Consider the following 16,424-nt stretch of genomic DNA (forward strand, 5'->3'; position numbering starts at 1 on the left):
TACTCCTCTGTAGCCTCCTAATGATTTTCATTATGTAGTGAAGATTTCCTTGTTCTAATTTTGGAAAGAAGCCTTAACTGTTGTGTTCATTTATCATTTTCCAGTGGTTGTGCTTTAATAATTATTAGTGGTTCTCTGTGCAGGTTACTAAGGGGCAAATGACTCTGGTGGCTTACTTAGTACTAGCAAACACAGATGCCACCTGTGTAAGCTCAGTGCTGGCCAATTTGCACTTTTCTAATTTGTATTTTAAAGACAATACATAGCTGTATTGACTTGTTACTTGCTAGTGCTAGAATTAGCTTTTTTAAAAAATTGAGGCCTTAAAATAATAATTTGGTAAAGCAAATGGTTTAATAACAAGTGTTCCCGTAAGCTCAAGACTGGTTTCAGGGTTAGCCTGGCTTTCAGGATTTCAGATCTTAGTGCTAACAAAGTGCAATACCAAACCCCCTATAGAATGTTTCTACCCCTTCTTTCTGTCCTCCCTTCTTTCCATTCATTCTTCCCACCTCTTCCTTTTTCTTGCTTTTAAAACAAAGTGATGGAAACACAAGTGGCTGTAGATTCTCACAGGTTTCAGTTCTTTGAATAATCTTAGAGGGATTTAAATTTTCTAAACTTGTTTGCTCATCTGTTGGGAGAAAAATAAGGATGTCATCAACTTATTTAGGTTGTTGAGAAAATTAAATGAGAAATATGTGAATGTCCTTAATACATAATAAGTTTAAATGTGCTTTCATATTTTCCTTATTAGACTGATTCTTCTTTTAAAAAACAGCACCATGCCCACATATTTGGTGTGTGCGTGTGTCTATCTATCTATCTACATGTGGGCAGATAGGTAGACAGATAGATATGCACAGGCAATTGATCCCAGTGCCTCACATTTGCTCAGTAGGCACGTTGGCATATTCTATTGGCTTACTGTTTAAATTCTGTCTTAGTTTGTCAGAAGTAATATTCATGGAATTCAGGTAATCCTTATAGAAGTTTAATTTCTTAATTGCCAATACTCTTTGGTTTTAGTCATTGTGAAAGAAGCCTCTGCACTTGCAGATACAGAGGAGCTTGCTCTTTCAGGGCCAGGACGTGCTTTATTGGTTCCATTCATGTCCCAATAAGAAACTTTAAAGATCCTTAAGTACTGGATTTTAGTATTTGCTTCTAGATTAGTCTCCTGGAAAGTTTTTCTTTGTGGTATCATCAGGTATCTTGAGTTTTTAAAGCTGTTTTGGGGGTCACCATTCCATTAGATTAATTGTATTTATGCCAGTAGGTCTTTTTTACCTATTAAATAAAAATTTGCCAGGGGAGTCTGAATAACACAAAAATAAGATAGCATATGTTCTTTATTTTGTTAATCAAGTTACTCCTGGATCCCCCTCCTTGTGCCTTGCTAAAAGTAACACCCAATCTAAAACCTTTTGAAGTCTTGTATCCAGGAGTCTTTGAATATCTAGGAGTCTTTGAATATGAAGTCTTTGAATATCTAGGACAAAAAGTACTATGTGTGTATATATATGTGTGTATGTGTGCGTGTATATATATATATATAAAATGCACATGAAATGCACATATGTGTTTCTTGTGTGCTCTGTCTCTGTCTCACTCTCTCTTTTTTATGGTCCTTGGGATTGAACCCAGAGCCGTGGACATGTGCATATTCTAGGTGAGCACTTTATTACTAAACTACATTCCCAGCCCTCTAATTTTTATTCCTAGAAAATAAAGAATTTTTTTAGCATCAGTTTATTTCAGAATAGATTTAGTATTCCTCCTGATACTTCTAAATGCATTCCATTTAAAAATAAACTGTCACCAAACCCATCCATAATGGAACTGTGTTGGAAACTGGTTCCCTTGAGTGGTCCACAGGCAGCAATGAACAGATCTTGCTAGCCTCCGTATCCTTTGATCCAGATTGTGTTCCATGCCCTACCTCTTCCTAGCTGTATAAGTTACCTAATCTCTCTATAGCCTCAATTTCCAGGTCTTTAAATGGCTTAATAAGAGGCCTACCTCAAGGTCTGTGCGATGAGTTCCAAATGAGATGCTTTGGGTAAAGGAGGGAGCATAGTGCTCAGTGAAAAGAAGTCATTACTATCATCATTGTGTTGTTTCTAGTGTTCAATAAGTACCTCTTACCCAGACAGTGCCTTTCTCCTAGGCTGTGGAGGAAACAGTAGTCACTGTACATGTTAGTATTTGCTTAGCAAACATTGGTGCCCATTTTCACCAGGCCCGGGACAGAAAAAAATTCTCCGAGTAGGGGCAAAGTTCTAAGCCTTCAAATTTATGCCATTGTTCTGGAGTTCTGGCCGGTGGCTGGAACAACCATGGTTCCCAGTGACCTTTTACCTTGCAGGAGGATGACCTCAGTCCCAGCCAGGAGGAACTCAGGCTGCTCCCTCAGGTGGTGCTACCTCCTCCTGCACAGTGGACTACTTGGGACACACAGAACACTGCTGTGCCTCCTCTATCCCTCATTTCCTGTCTGTGTCCTCTCCCTCATTCGCCATACTCCTGTTTTGTTGTTGTTTTTAAAACATTTACTAATCTTCGTTTAAAACAACAGTGTCTGAATGTTGTGGTTTTTGCACAGGATCAACGCTCTCTGCATGATTTTCTTCATTGTAGAGCCTCTGTAAACACTGCTGAGAGACAACCTTGGTAAAATGTCATTCATTCATTCATTCTCTTTCATCTTTCATCTATGCAATGAATTAACTTCCCTGCCGCTCAGAAGCCTGGGAGGTTTACTGAGGGCTTGTGTTGGTTTTTTTTCTTCTTTGATATGCAAATAGGGCAAGTATCCTGGCTCCTGCTGCCCTTGACATTGTCCCTCTCTTGAGGAGGGATGGTCACCTACAGCCCTTGAGGACTGCTGGGATCCCTTCTGGCCTGGAGGGTTTGTTTTCATTATCAGTGTAGTACATTTGCATTTAATGGGTCAGGGATGGGCCTGCAAGTGTCGAGGGTGTCAGTCAGGGGAAAGGACCCAGACTCCAGGAGGATGGTGTCACTTTTATTCCAGGGTGCTCTTCATTCAGTGGCAAAGACCATCTACTTCCCACTAGCATGACTGAGAAGCCAGGCATTTCTGCATTCACTATGTGTGGAGTCTGACCTTTGGCTAGTAGCTTTGGTCTTTGTTTACAGGACTGTTGCTTTATGGCTTTGTTTCTTTGCTGAGTGGCTTTTGTTCTACTAGAGTTGAGGTTTGTTTGATTTAGGGCTGGTTGTGTTTAAAATCAGCTTTCTAACCTTTACCCAAATTAAGTTGAGCTAAAAAATCTGCACTGGGGCTCCTGCACCTCACACTGTCCTCACAGGGTGCCACAGTCCATTCTTGCCAGGTGGGAGGCTCCCCTCCACGGAATATTCTATTTTATAGCGTGACTTGAACACAAATCTTTGTCTCCGTGGGACCCAGTGAAGTATTGAGATGATTTTTTGAGAGCGCTGTACATTATCTGTGGATCCATAAGAAATGCTTCACATTCTCCATGGAAAAATAGATAAATGTGCGACTCAGGTGGTTTAAATATTCACTCACTGGGAAGATGGGTCAGGTTTTGTATATTTAATCCTGGGAAATATCAGCTCTTTCTTTACACTGGAAAACACATGTGTGAGTCCTTTAAGTCAGGCACTATCTGCTGCTAAATCTCTAGAATTTTGACAAAGTTGGTATTGGGGAGTGGCTTCATTAGACTATAGATATTGTGAGAATTAAGTGAAAAGTCTTTGTTCTGTGTTTGGTAGCAGGACGACTTTGGGAGGAGGGGAGGTTTCTCATGATCTCACTTTCTTGATGCAGAAGTTTGTCATGAGAGTTTTTTTAAAAACTACAGTTAAGGTGGGCATGGTAGTACGTGCTTGTAATCCTAGCAACTTGGGTGGCTGAGGCAGGAAGATCACAAGTTCAAGGCCAGCCTTGGCAACTTAGTGAGACCCTGTCTCAAAACAAACAAGCAAACAAACAAACAAACAAAGAAAAAAACAAAGGGCTGGGGATAAATAGCTCACTGGTAGAGTGCCCTTGGGGTTCAGTCCCTAGTATTGAAAAAAAAATTGTGGTTAAAAAAATTTGTGGTTAATATATATAACTTTAAATTTACCATTTTAACCATTTTGAAGTGGTATTAAGTACCTTCACATTATTGTGCAGCTGACACTGGTGCCCATCCACAGAACTGTTTCATCATCCCACACTGAAACTCTATACCTATGAAACAACTCCCAGTTCTGCCTATTTCCCAGTCCTGATGACCTCTAGCTTTCTGTGCCTATGAATTTGATTACAGTACCTCATGTTAAGTAAAATCATATACTATTTGTCTTCTCATAATGCCTCAAGGTTCTTCCATTATAGCATGGGTCAGAATTTACTTCCACTGAAAGGTGAATAGTACTATAGTCTATTATTTGTGTCCCATGTTTAGCTCAGGTTGTGATATTCACTTAGGTTGTGTTTATCCTTAGGTATTATCAATAAAGCTGCTATGGACCTGGATGTATAAATATCTGTTTTTTCATGTGAGTTTTTCAGCTTGGTAAAATTTATTTTTAGTAAGTTCAATGGGTGGGAACATGTAGTATTTAACCTATGTTTTCCTTCTCTAACCACTTGGGGAGAAGAACTCTAGAACTATAAGGAAGATGGTTGTGTGGAAGACACGTAAGCAGCAATCACATGTTTCTCCTTTTTACTTGGAGCTGCTGTTAGGAAGCTGTGGTCATTTGTCATTCCAAATGGCCTGGGTCATGTGGACCCCACGGCCTTGCAGCCTCTATAGACCAAAACTGCCAGCTAGAGATGATTTCAGAATAGAGGGGAAAAAAAAATCCTTACCTTCCTTCTAAAACTGATTTGAATTTATTTTTTAATTTAATAGTTAAGTGTCAGATTGTTTTCCACCAAAAATAGGATCCATGGCTCTCAAAATATGCTTCAAGCCAAAAGGCCAGTTGCAGACTGCAGCATGGAACAGTTACCAGCTGCTGCCTCTTCCTAAGAATGTACTGATATGTGTGGCAGCATGAAAGCCAGGACACTTAAGTAATAAGTAGATATCAGTCTGTTACATTAAAGAATCTTAATCTGTATTTTCTTTCACTGTTTTTTTTTTTAAGATGGACTCTTTCCTTATTGCCCAGGCTGTCCTTCAACTTGTGGTTCTCCTATTCCAGCCTCCCAAGTAGCTGGAATTATAGGTTTATACCACTGTGCCCAGGTTACTATCTCATATGAGCTTATGAGTACCCTGAAAATTAGCCAAATAAGAGTTTTTATATTTAAAATATAAGGTTTTCTTTTTAAGTAAAACAACAACCCACAAAAAACTTCAACCCAAAATACCACCTTCCCTAGGTGTCCTTCCCCTTTCCCATTTTATGTTAATCACTGCCACAAAAGGAATACTGGGGCAACTTGGCTAATCTCTAGGAGACACAATACTTTGTTTAGCTCAGTTTAAGATTGTTTATAATTTTTATATATCAGTGTTATGCTCCCTCCTCCCTTCAGAAATGTGAAGATTCTGAAAGGTCAACATGAGAACCTCAGGCCATGTTAATAGTGACATAAGCATCTAAAATGTCCTGGGTCCTTGAAATCACTTGGACCAATACTATTTAATCCTCAAGAATATTTGTTCTGAGTCTGAAGTCTTAGTGAAGGATTATGCTCATTTTCTGAGTTTTGGCTTGAATGGCCAAAGAAGCTCTATGGACCATTTTCTCCTGCATTGTCCCATGGAGTGAATAAAGGTAAAGCATAACCTTTACAAAGTCCAAAGGACAAACAGAGGCCTCACCAATAACATCCAGCTAATCAGGTGGCCCATAGATAGGTAAGCTGCACAGTTCATGTGCCAGGCCCCTGGCAATAAGTCATTGATGGAACAGAAACCCAGGTTGCCTTTCAGGTGTTCATGTTCGAGACAGGGGACAGATTGATATCCAGAGTCTTTCCAATGAAAGTTTGAAAGTCTTGAGCCCAGAGGAAGGGGCTTCTGGGCCAGCGTTCCACCACTCCCAGCCCAGAGGTAGGGGCTTCCAGGCCGCCATTCCACCACTCCCAGCCCAGAGGAAGGGGCTTCTGGGCTGCCGTTTCACTGCTCCCAGTGCAGAGGTAGGGGCTTCCAGGCCACCATTCCACTGCTCCCAGCATAGAGGACGTGAGCTGTGCGGGCACCAAAAACACCCACCCCCCCCAGCCATTGAAATAAGAAGACACATAAACAAGCCTCAAAACTAGACTTCCAGATCACCTACAGCAACCCCAAAGGAAAACTAGATGGAACAATCTGCTACTCAACCACCTGGACTCCTTGAACTGGCAACAAAAGAGGATCTGGAAAAAATGAAATCAGAAATAATTTCTGAGATAAGAGCAGAGATTGTGCCCATAGTGCAAGACATGATTAATAAATCTAGAGAAGGCACAGATAAAAACATAGAGGAGCTGAGGAACATGATGGAATCCCAAAATAGGAAACAAATGGAATCCATAAAACAAATACAAACAGATTACCAGGAGATTAAAAACCCCATTGAAAGTCTACACAGCAGAATGAGCCAATGTGAGGACAGAATTTCAGATATAGAAGATAAGATTGCAATTAATGACCAGGAAAAGAAAAATTGCTTCAAAATTGTAAGGGACCATGAGAAATCAGTCCAGCAGCGGCTGGATGATGCAAAGAAGAATAACATAAGACTGATTGAAGTCAACGAAGAAACAGGAGAGAGTGCAGACAACATAAAAAAACTGTTCACAGAAGTGATGGCAGAAAACTTCCCAAGCAGGGAAAAGAACTTGACATACAGATAAGTGAGGCACATAGGACTCCAAAATGCCTTAATCAAAAAAAAAAAAAAAATCTACGCATAGGCATATAACTGTTAAGATTCCAGAAACCCAATGAAGAACAAATTTCTATAAGCAGTTAGAGAAAAGAAACAAATCACTTACAAAGGAAAGAGCATCAGAATCACAGCAGACTTCTCAACTCAAACCCTCAAGGCAAGAAGAGCTTGGAGTGACGTATTCCAAGCCCTAAAGGAAAACAGCCTCCAACCCAGAATGATGTACCCTGCCAAACTATCTTTCAAAATTGATGGAGAAATTTAGGAACTTCATAAATACAAAACCAGCACTCCAAAAAAGTTTTAGACAATATCCTAGGAAAAGAGAATGAGGATCACAACGCAGGAAGCCCAGCGGAATGAATCCAGCAGGCATGACAAGAAACTAAACTCAAAAGGAGAGAATCAAACAAAAAGAAAAAGTCACAACAATGATAAGTCAATACATATCAGTCATAACCATCAATGTTAATGGTCTCAATTAACCAATCAAAAGAAATAGACTGGCAGAAGGGGTCAAGAAGCAAGATCCAACAACATGCTGCATACACGAAACACACTTAATTCAAAAAGAAACTCATAGATTGAAAGTTAAAGGGTGGAAAACAACACTCCATGCGACAGGAACCCCTAAAAAAGCAGGAGCAGTTATCCTCTTGGCAGAACAAGTGGATTTCAAACCAACACTGATTAAGAGAGACAAAGAAGGACACTACATCCTTGTAAAGGGAACAGTCCAACAGGAAGAGATGACAATCATAAATATCTATGCACCAAACACTAGTGTGCCCAACTATATAAAACAAATACTAACAGACATGAGAAGTCATATATGCACTAATACAATAATAGTGGGAGACCTCAATACCCCACTGTCACAAATAGACAGATCAACTAGACAAAAAATAAATAATGAAATGTTAGAACTCAATCTAACTCTTGAACAAATGAACTTAACAGATGTTTACAGAGTGTTCCACCTCACAAAATCAGAATACACATTCTTTTCAGCTGCACATGGGGTGTTCTCCAAAACAGGCCACATATTCACTCATAGAATGTGTTTAAGTAAGTGCAAAGGAATTGAAGTTATCCCCTCTATATTATCCGACCATAGTCTGATGAAATTGGAGATCCATAGCAAAAGAAACTGGAAGAATTTCATAAACACATGGAAATTGAACAACACACTTCTGAATAACCAATGGGTCACAGAGGAAAGTAAAGAAGAAATCAGACAGTTTTTTAAAAAATAAATGACAATGACAATACAACATATTGGAATCTATGTGACATAGTGAAAGCAATCTTACGAGGGAAATTCATAGCAGTGAATATGCATATTAGGAAAACAGAGTGAGCCCAATTAAACAACCTGCTGCTGAACCTCAAGCTTCTAGAAAAAGAAGAGCAGGACAAACCCAAAGCTTATACAAGGGAGGAAATTATAAAAATCAGAGCAGAAATCAGTGCAATGGGGACTAAGAGAATGGTACAAAAAAAATCAATGAAGCCAAAAGTTGGGTCTTTGAAACACTAAACAAGATTGACAAACCCTTAGCCAATCTTATCAGAAAAAGGAAAGAAAAAGCCCAAATCCATGCAATTAGGAAGGAAAAGGGTGAAATTACAATGGACCCAGAAGAAATCCAGAGGATCATCAGTACCAACTTCGAGAACCTGTACACCAATAAGATGGAAAACACAGAAGAAATAGACACATTCCTAGATATGTATGAATTATGAAACTTGAATGAAGAAGACCTAAAAATTCTAAACAACCCAATATCAATCAATGAAATTGAAAACATAATTAAAAACTTACCAACTAAGAAAAGCCTAGGTCCTGATGAGAAATCAAAGACCTCTTCTCTGAAAATTATAGCACTTTGAAAAGAGAGATTGAAGATGATATCTGAAAATGCAAAGACATCCCTTGCTCCTGGGTAGGAAGGATCAATATAGTGAAAATGGTCATACTTCCAAAACTGCCATATAGATTCAATGCAGTCCCAAATGAAATCCCAGCAGCATACTTCACGGACCTTGAGAAAATAATCCAAAAATTCATTTGGAACAGGAAGAGACCCAGGATAGCAAAAGCAATTCCAGGCAATAAAGACAAGGTAGGGGGTATCACAATCCCCAATGTGAAACTCTACTACAAAGCTACTGTGATAAAAACAGCATGGTACTGGCAAAGAAACAGACCTGACGACCAGAGGAACAGATTAGAAGATGCAGAAACAACTCCAGACACACTCAGTCATCTCATCTTCAATAAAGGAGCCAAAGATAGCCTCTTTAATAAATGGTGCTGGAAAAATTGGTTTTCAACTTGTCAAAAATTAAAACTAGACCTATATCTTTCACCATGCACTAAACTAAAATCGAAATGGATTGAGGATCTAAATATTAAAATAGAAATGCTGAATCACCTGGAACAGAGGTTAGGTAGAACTCTTGAAGACATTGGTGTAGGAAAAGACTTTATGAACAAAACCTCAATTGCCCATGAACTAGTACAAATAATCAACAAGTGGGATCTCTTCTTATTAAAAAGCTTCTGCACAGCAAGAGAAACCACTAACAGTGTGAAGAGACAACGCACAATGTGGGAAAATATTTTTACCTGCTGTTCCTCAGACAAAAGTCTACTATCTTGAATCTATAAAGAACTTTAAAAAATCATACTTCCCAAATTTAAAGACCCAATCCAAAAATGGGCATCTGAAATGAACAGACATTTCTCAGACAAAGAAGTAGAAATAGCAAAGAAACATATGAAAAAATGTCAACATCACTGGTCATTCGAGAGATGCAAATGAAAACAATGCTGAGATTCCACCTCACTCCAGAAAGAATGGCTGCTAGCATGAAATCAACCAATAACAAATGCTGGCGGGGCTGTGGGGAAAGAGGAACACTGCTCCACTGCTGGTGAGAGTGTAGACTGGTGCAACCACTGTGGAAATCAGTATGGAGATACCTCAAAGAACTAGGGTTAGAGATCCCATTTGACCCAGCTATTTCCCTGCTGGGTATCTTCCCCAAAGAATTAAAAGAATCATATCACAGTGCACCCATGTTGATAGCAGCACAATTTGTAATAGCTAAAACTTGGAAGCAGACCAATTGCCCATCAACTGGAGACTGGATAAAGAAAATGTGTGTGTGTGTGTGTGTGTGTTTTAATAAAATGGAGTACTACTCAGCCATAAGAAATGAGAAATTAGACATTTATAGCTAAATGAATGCACATTGAGGCCATACTCTTAAGTGAAATAAATAGGACACACGTATGCAGATACCAAATAGTTTCTCTAGTGTGAGAACCTGAAAGTGTAAATAAGGACTAAAAGGTATAATAGATAATGTGAAACAGGAAGAAAAGGGGCAAAGGGGAAGGGGAAGTGTGAGGGCTAGGGGAAAGGAAAGAAGGGAATGGAATGAATATGAGAAAATGAAAAACTGGAAACATAGTCTTTGTGAATAGGGAGGGATGGAGGTGGTGAAGGGAGGGCAGGGGAAGGGTGAAAAATAAGAACCAAGAGAGATTATGTAAAGGTGTGAATTTCCAATGATGAATGTCATTATATTGCATACCTAAAATGTACCAATAAAATAAAATTTTTAAAAAATGACAAGGGAACAGATTCTAAGTATCGGTAATAAATTTTAAAAAAGGAGTAGGCAAGGGAATAAGTTGCCATTGTAAACAGAGTGGTCAGTGGAGCCTCACTGAGAGGCTGACACATGAGGAAAGACTGGAGGAGAGGAAGTGGCTCAGGAAGATCTGGGGAAAGAGCACTCCAGGCAGAGAGGATGGGACACCTTGGTGCAGGGGCCCTAAAGTGGGGGTACCTGGCTTGTCTGGTGAACAGGTAGGGCTGGGCCTCAATTGAGCAAGTGGGGAAGGGAGGGAGGGAGGAGAAGAAAGTAGAGCAGAGGGTAGGGTGAGATTTGCAGGGCCTCCCTGGCTGTATAAGGACTTTGGCTTTGTGTGAGATGAGGGGAGGTGCTGGATGCTGCTTATTGAAGAGGTATGGTTGACTTGGGCCCTTCTGGTTGCTGTGTCTGGAACAGGCTGGGAAGAGGGTTCCTACACAGGGAGATCAGGTAAGAGGAAAGGCCAGGGAAGCCATGATGGATATATCATGAGAGAGACAGACAGACAGACAGAGACAGGGATTTGATAGATAATGATTGATACAGACATGGATGTAGCTTTTAATTTGATAAATTATAAAGGATTTCTGGACAGATTGGATGTGTGGCGATGGGGAACAGGAGCCAAAGATAACTTTCTTGGCAGAACCTGTGTTGCAGAAGAAAATCTGAGTTTCTGAATGCCATAAATTTAATGCCTTTAGATGGCTGGTAGTAGATTATAAAGAGGCTCCTCAGAAATATACTTATAAGGTTTTGTCAGAGAACTGTATCTGTGTTTATCGTCTGCGTGTCTTCCTAGTTTGGTAGGGTGAGAAGGGAGCACTTAGAGAAGGGGGATGTTCTGCATGAAGCGAAAGGCAGAAAGATCTGTAAGTAACTCACAGGGTCCTGAAGCAGGCTGCAGCCCCAGCAACTTTGAAGTGTTGCTGCTCAAACTCCTGTTTCCTTAATTCCCCAATTCCCCTCCTCTCTTTGCGTGATTGAAATAGCAAGCTTTTCCCAACACCACAGTTACAAGTAGCACCTGTCCCATCATCTCCATGTTCATGGGCTTTTAAAAAGCAACTGTGCTGGGCGGAGGATGTAGTTCAGTGGGAAAGCACTTGGCTGACATGCACAAAGCCCTGGGAATTTTAAATACTACAAAGCAAAACACTCCAAAAATACCCACAAGCTTTATTGAGGTGTAATACATGAACCATTTAGTTCATCCTTTTCAAATATGCAATCTAGTAGTATTTAGCATAGTTCTAAGTCATGCAATTATCACCACAATGTGTTTCAGAATTTTTCCATATCTCAGAAAGAAATTCTGCACCTTGTGTGTTCTCCACACTGCCCCTGGCAATCCCTAATCTAATCCCTGTCTCCATGGGTTTGCCTTACCGACTTTTCATATGAATGAAATAGTTCAGTATGTGAGTTCTGTGTCTCTTGCTTCTCTCACTCAGCATATTATTTTCAAGGGAATATGTATGAAAACTTAACATCTTCATATTACCAAACTCACTTGTTATTTTTGCATATAAAACATTTTGGGAGAATTAAAAAAGCACACACACAAAAGAGATGGAACAAAGCAGAAAGACTAAACCACATATTACAAAGGGACTTTCTGTGCCTAGAGAGCTAATGTGTGCGTGTGTGCACGCATATGCATGTGTATTAATTTATTTACTTTCACAATTGAATACAGACTCTGCAGAGTTTGTGAGTAAATCTCAAGACTAGTGACTTTCCAGTGGCCCAATGATTTTTCTTTCATTCAGTGATTGAATAATGATTTATTAACCACTACACTCCAGGTCCTATGCCAGGTACTGGGGGTAAACACAGTGGTGAACCAAACAAGGCTGTGGAGTCGGGAGATAAGTCGATATTAAATAAAATATTGAGCAAAAGAGATATGAAATAAACTGATATCAAAATTACAATCTGTGATAAGTGCCTTGAAGGATTTATGATATTACACAGAGAGTAAGAAGGACCTACTTTAAACTGGATAGAGATGAGCACAAATATCTGTTGAAAGATGAATGGATAAACTAAATGTGGAATATCCATGCAATGGAATACTACTCAGACTTCAAAAGGAAGTTAGTTAATTTTGATACATACTACATGAATGACCCTTGAAGACATTATACTAAATGAAATAAGCCACACACAAGAAGATAAAGATTGTATGATCCCACTTAAAGGAGGCACCTAAAATAGTCAAAATCATAGAGGCAGAAAGTTCAACTGTTTTTACCAGCAGCTGGGGGAGGGACAAATGGACAGTTACTAAATGAATACTGAAATTCAGTTTGGGAAGATGAAAAAGTTCTGGAGCTGGATAGTGAGAATGATTACACACCAGAGTGAATATGCTTAATACTGCTGAACTATACACTTAAAATGGCTAATGTGATATATTTCATGTATTTTTACCACACTTTAAAAAAAATACCCCTGGAAGGTCTCTCGGAGGATCCTGTCCTTAAGTTGGGACCCAAAGTGTGAGAAGGCACGAGTCAGTGGAAGATGGTCTGGTCAATGGGAACAGTGTGCGCAAAGCCTCAGAGGAGGGAGGGAGCTTAGTGCTGTATTGTAGGAGCCATAATGGCTGGGGTGAAGGATATGGGGCTGATGGCATGAGGTGGGCTAGGCTAAGCTGTAAAGGAGCGAGTGGAAGCCATTCACAGATATCTTAAGCAATAGAGTGACATGATTTAATTTCCAGTTTGAGTGATCAACCAGACTACAATGTGGAAAATGGGTTGGGAAGAAGACCTGAGCAGGCAGGAGGCCAGTTAGGAGGCTGCTGCAGCTTCCAAAAGAGAGTGACTGGACCTTGGGCTAGGAGAGTGGGAGGGGATGAAGAGAGAGGAGGGTCACAGCTTCGCCTGAGAAGTGGGAACCTTGTTCTTCATGGGGGATTGGATTTGGAGACCTAAAAGAAACATTGGATGATGTCTCAGACTTCTCATGTGTGATTCATGATATTGAGACAGAGTAGATTTGGAAGGTGGAGTTAGCTTGGATCATGTTTGGCTTGAGCTGCTGAGATACACAGGAATGGCCAGAGGTCATGCTTTAGTAGTGTCAGAAATCAGGTTAGAGATCTCTTTGCAAATGAAACTTGGAAACTCTTGGATCATTCTTATAACTCTGAACTATGAAATATTTGCATAACAGGGTAAAACCAGCTAGTGCCTATATTTCCTCACTGTTCTATTTTGAGTTTGTTTTGTTAAAAGACAAGGAATAAAGAGTTTTCAAGATCTAAAAATACTTTGGGGTTAGTATAACCAAGATTGTTTCCTAATAGGATGGAGCGAAGTCCAGCTTAATGCTTGGCCTGGTTTTATTTAGTCAGTTTTAGGTGCTTATCCACAGAACCAGAATGTGAGAAAATTCTAGTGATTTGTGGAACTCTTGCCCTAGTTTTGCTGTGAACTTTGAGATAGAAGACAGGTGCTGGTTTATTAAAGACTTTGGTCCCTAAACTAATTAACTGGAGTCAATTTTGTCCAAAAGGGACATTTTAGGTTCTCACAACTCAGGGGATATCATTAGCATCTAGTGGTAGAGACCAGGAATGCTGTTAGACATCTCTCAAGAAATACCCTCAAATGTCAGTAGTGTTGAGGTTGAGATAGAATATGAATTTTTGTAAAATGCTGTGTTCTGCAGGACTCAGTCCCAGGCACATTTCCCACTCCATGCTGTGTATCTCCTGTGTACACCAAACCCAGCCCATCACGAACTGAACTCCCTAACCAGTTTCAAAGATGGTTCCTCTCTTGCTGATGATTACACCAGAAATATGAACCAGAACCTTAACCCCTTTTTCTTCCAACCTGCATCCCACTTTCATTTCTAATCATCTCTAAGATCCAGTGCTTCTACCTGCAGAATACCTTGGATCTGATGAGCTACCTCTATCTCCCCTGCCATCCACTTAGTTCAAACCATCATCTTCCCTCCCCTGGACTATCCCAGTAGCCTCCTAAGTGACATGTCCATTTCGAGCCTGCTGCTTTCATCCCAGAGCAGCCAGTCAGGTCCTGGGTTGTACCCCTACCCAGCTGCAAACCCTTTTAGTAGCTCACCACTTCAGTTGTAAAAACAGCCACTTTCTCTCCACAGCTCCTGGACCCGGATTGCTCTGACCCGTGCCTCCTCCTGCTTGTACTCTTCAGCTTCAGTCCAGCATCATGGTCCTTTTCTGTCCCCAGACCTTCATATTTGTTGCCTTCTCACCTGAAACACTCTTCCTTGGAATCATTCCTTCTTATCTTTGGCTTTTGGGCTCCAGTGTCATTTCCTGAGGGTAAGCTCTGATAACATCAAGTAAAAGACTCCCCCAAATCTTTTCTTGTACTCATCTGAGTGGAACCTTCCCTTGCTTGTGGGAATTATTGGTGTGCTGTACCCGTGATGCTGGATAGTTCCTGAGGAGGGATCCCGTTGGTCGTGCTCATGATAGCTCAGTGGCAGACAAGGGCTGAAGCTTGTGTGAATGATGTGAATGGGATGTTAGTGGTAGGAGTTGCTTCCTGGGTGGGTGAGGATGAGCTGAAGTGAGGAAATAAGAAATGGGGGCCATAGAATGGAACTGTTAACTCAGTTGAGGGGTATTCAAGAAGGTCCCCTTCAAGAAGGTCTCTAAGAAAGGGCTACATTGGAAGGTGATCTTGAAGAATGGTGAGGGGTTCCCCAGTCTTGGGTGAGAATGAAAAGCCCCAGTTGGTGTGAGTGGGAGACATATTTGAGATTCAGCCAATCCTAAAGAAAACCTGGCCTCTGATCATGTCCACACATGGTTGGGATAGACCATCCAGAAAATGGCAGCTTCCACAGTATGGACCAGCAACATCTCATCCCAAACATACATGTCACTCTCCCAAGGATCCTGTTAATATAGATTCTGGGTTTGTTCAGAGAGCTAATTCTCCATTTCTATCAGGCAGATGCTACAAATACTGTTGTTCTGTAGAGAACAGGGGAAAACCAGAGATGATGTTGAAAATGGCAGCACCTCTGTCATCATGTGCTCTTTGTGTATGGCAAAGGAGCTCCATCTGTCTCTTTAACACTTAATTTTTCCTTTACACTGTCTTACTGGGGCTTCATTGATGACACATCTATATGGCATATTCAATTTTTTTTTTGCATATTCAGTTTTTAAAAATTTCTTATTCTTTATGGGCCTTCTCATGTTATTAAAAGAATAGAAGCAAAAGAAGACAGGTTAAATCACACATGTCCTGTTCCTCCATGTGCAGGTCATCAGTGTCAAACAACCACAGTAAGCGTGTTGATGCTTTTGTTAAACGTCAGCCACCTCAATATTATTTTATCCACACTTGCATTTGCCAGGTGCCCTCTTCCTCCTGTGATCTTCGTATTACCTCTGTTGTAGTTTTTGATAGAGTAATTTTGCCTGGATGGTGTGTTCTCTGTCACTTAAACTTCTGGACACCTTCCTGCCTCCCGCCAGCCCCTACATCTTCAGAAAAGACAAAATAGAATTAGTCTAAGCTGGTCTTCATTTGGAAAGTGAATCCTTTCTCTTCTTCTTTTTTTAAACTTTATTATCATTCGCTAAACACACATGTATACAAAAATTAAAAATTTTCAAAGAAAAGCAATGCAAGGGAAAAAAACTACAATAATATTCAAATATAATAGAACTCAACCAAAGCAAAACTGAAAAGTACTTAAACATTTTTCCATATAATTTAAAAAAACATCTCAAACATTAACAAGACATCAAAGGATGTGATTTGTTTTAGAAAGGTTTTCAAAACTAATATTGAACAAATAGTGGTCGGGAAAAAAATCCTAATTAGCTAGTAGACTCCACATAGGCCAAACTTTTTAAATTT

The 16,424-nt window shown here is 40.1% G+C and overlaps 1 protein-coding gene across 3 annotated transcripts in view; it reads left to right on the forward strand.

Annotated features, from left to right (window-relative positions):
* Positions 1–16,424, forward strand: part of Atp8b1 (ATPase phospholipid transporting 8B1) — a 133,192-nt gene that overhangs the window by 1,902 nt on the left and 114,866 nt on the right. Inside the window, exon 2 of one of the 3 annotated variants that reach the window (XM_021239201.2) lies at positions 14,683–14,866. The exons of the other annotated variants lie outside the window; for them this stretch is intronic. The gene's annotated coding sequence lies outside the window, so the exon portion shown is untranslated. The remainder of the gene's footprint in view (positions 1–14,682; positions 14,867–16,424) is intronic. 3 annotated transcript variants of the gene reach the window in all.

This window comes from Heterocephalus glaber, unplaced genomic scaffold (assembly GCF_053883595.1).
Source record: "Heterocephalus glaber isolate CG9 unplaced genomic scaffold, H.glaber_assembly_v1.0 deba00000331, whole genome shotgun sequence".
NCBI classification, from domain to species: Eukaryota; Metazoa; Chordata; class Mammalia; order Rodentia; family Bathyergidae; genus Heterocephalus; species Heterocephalus glaber.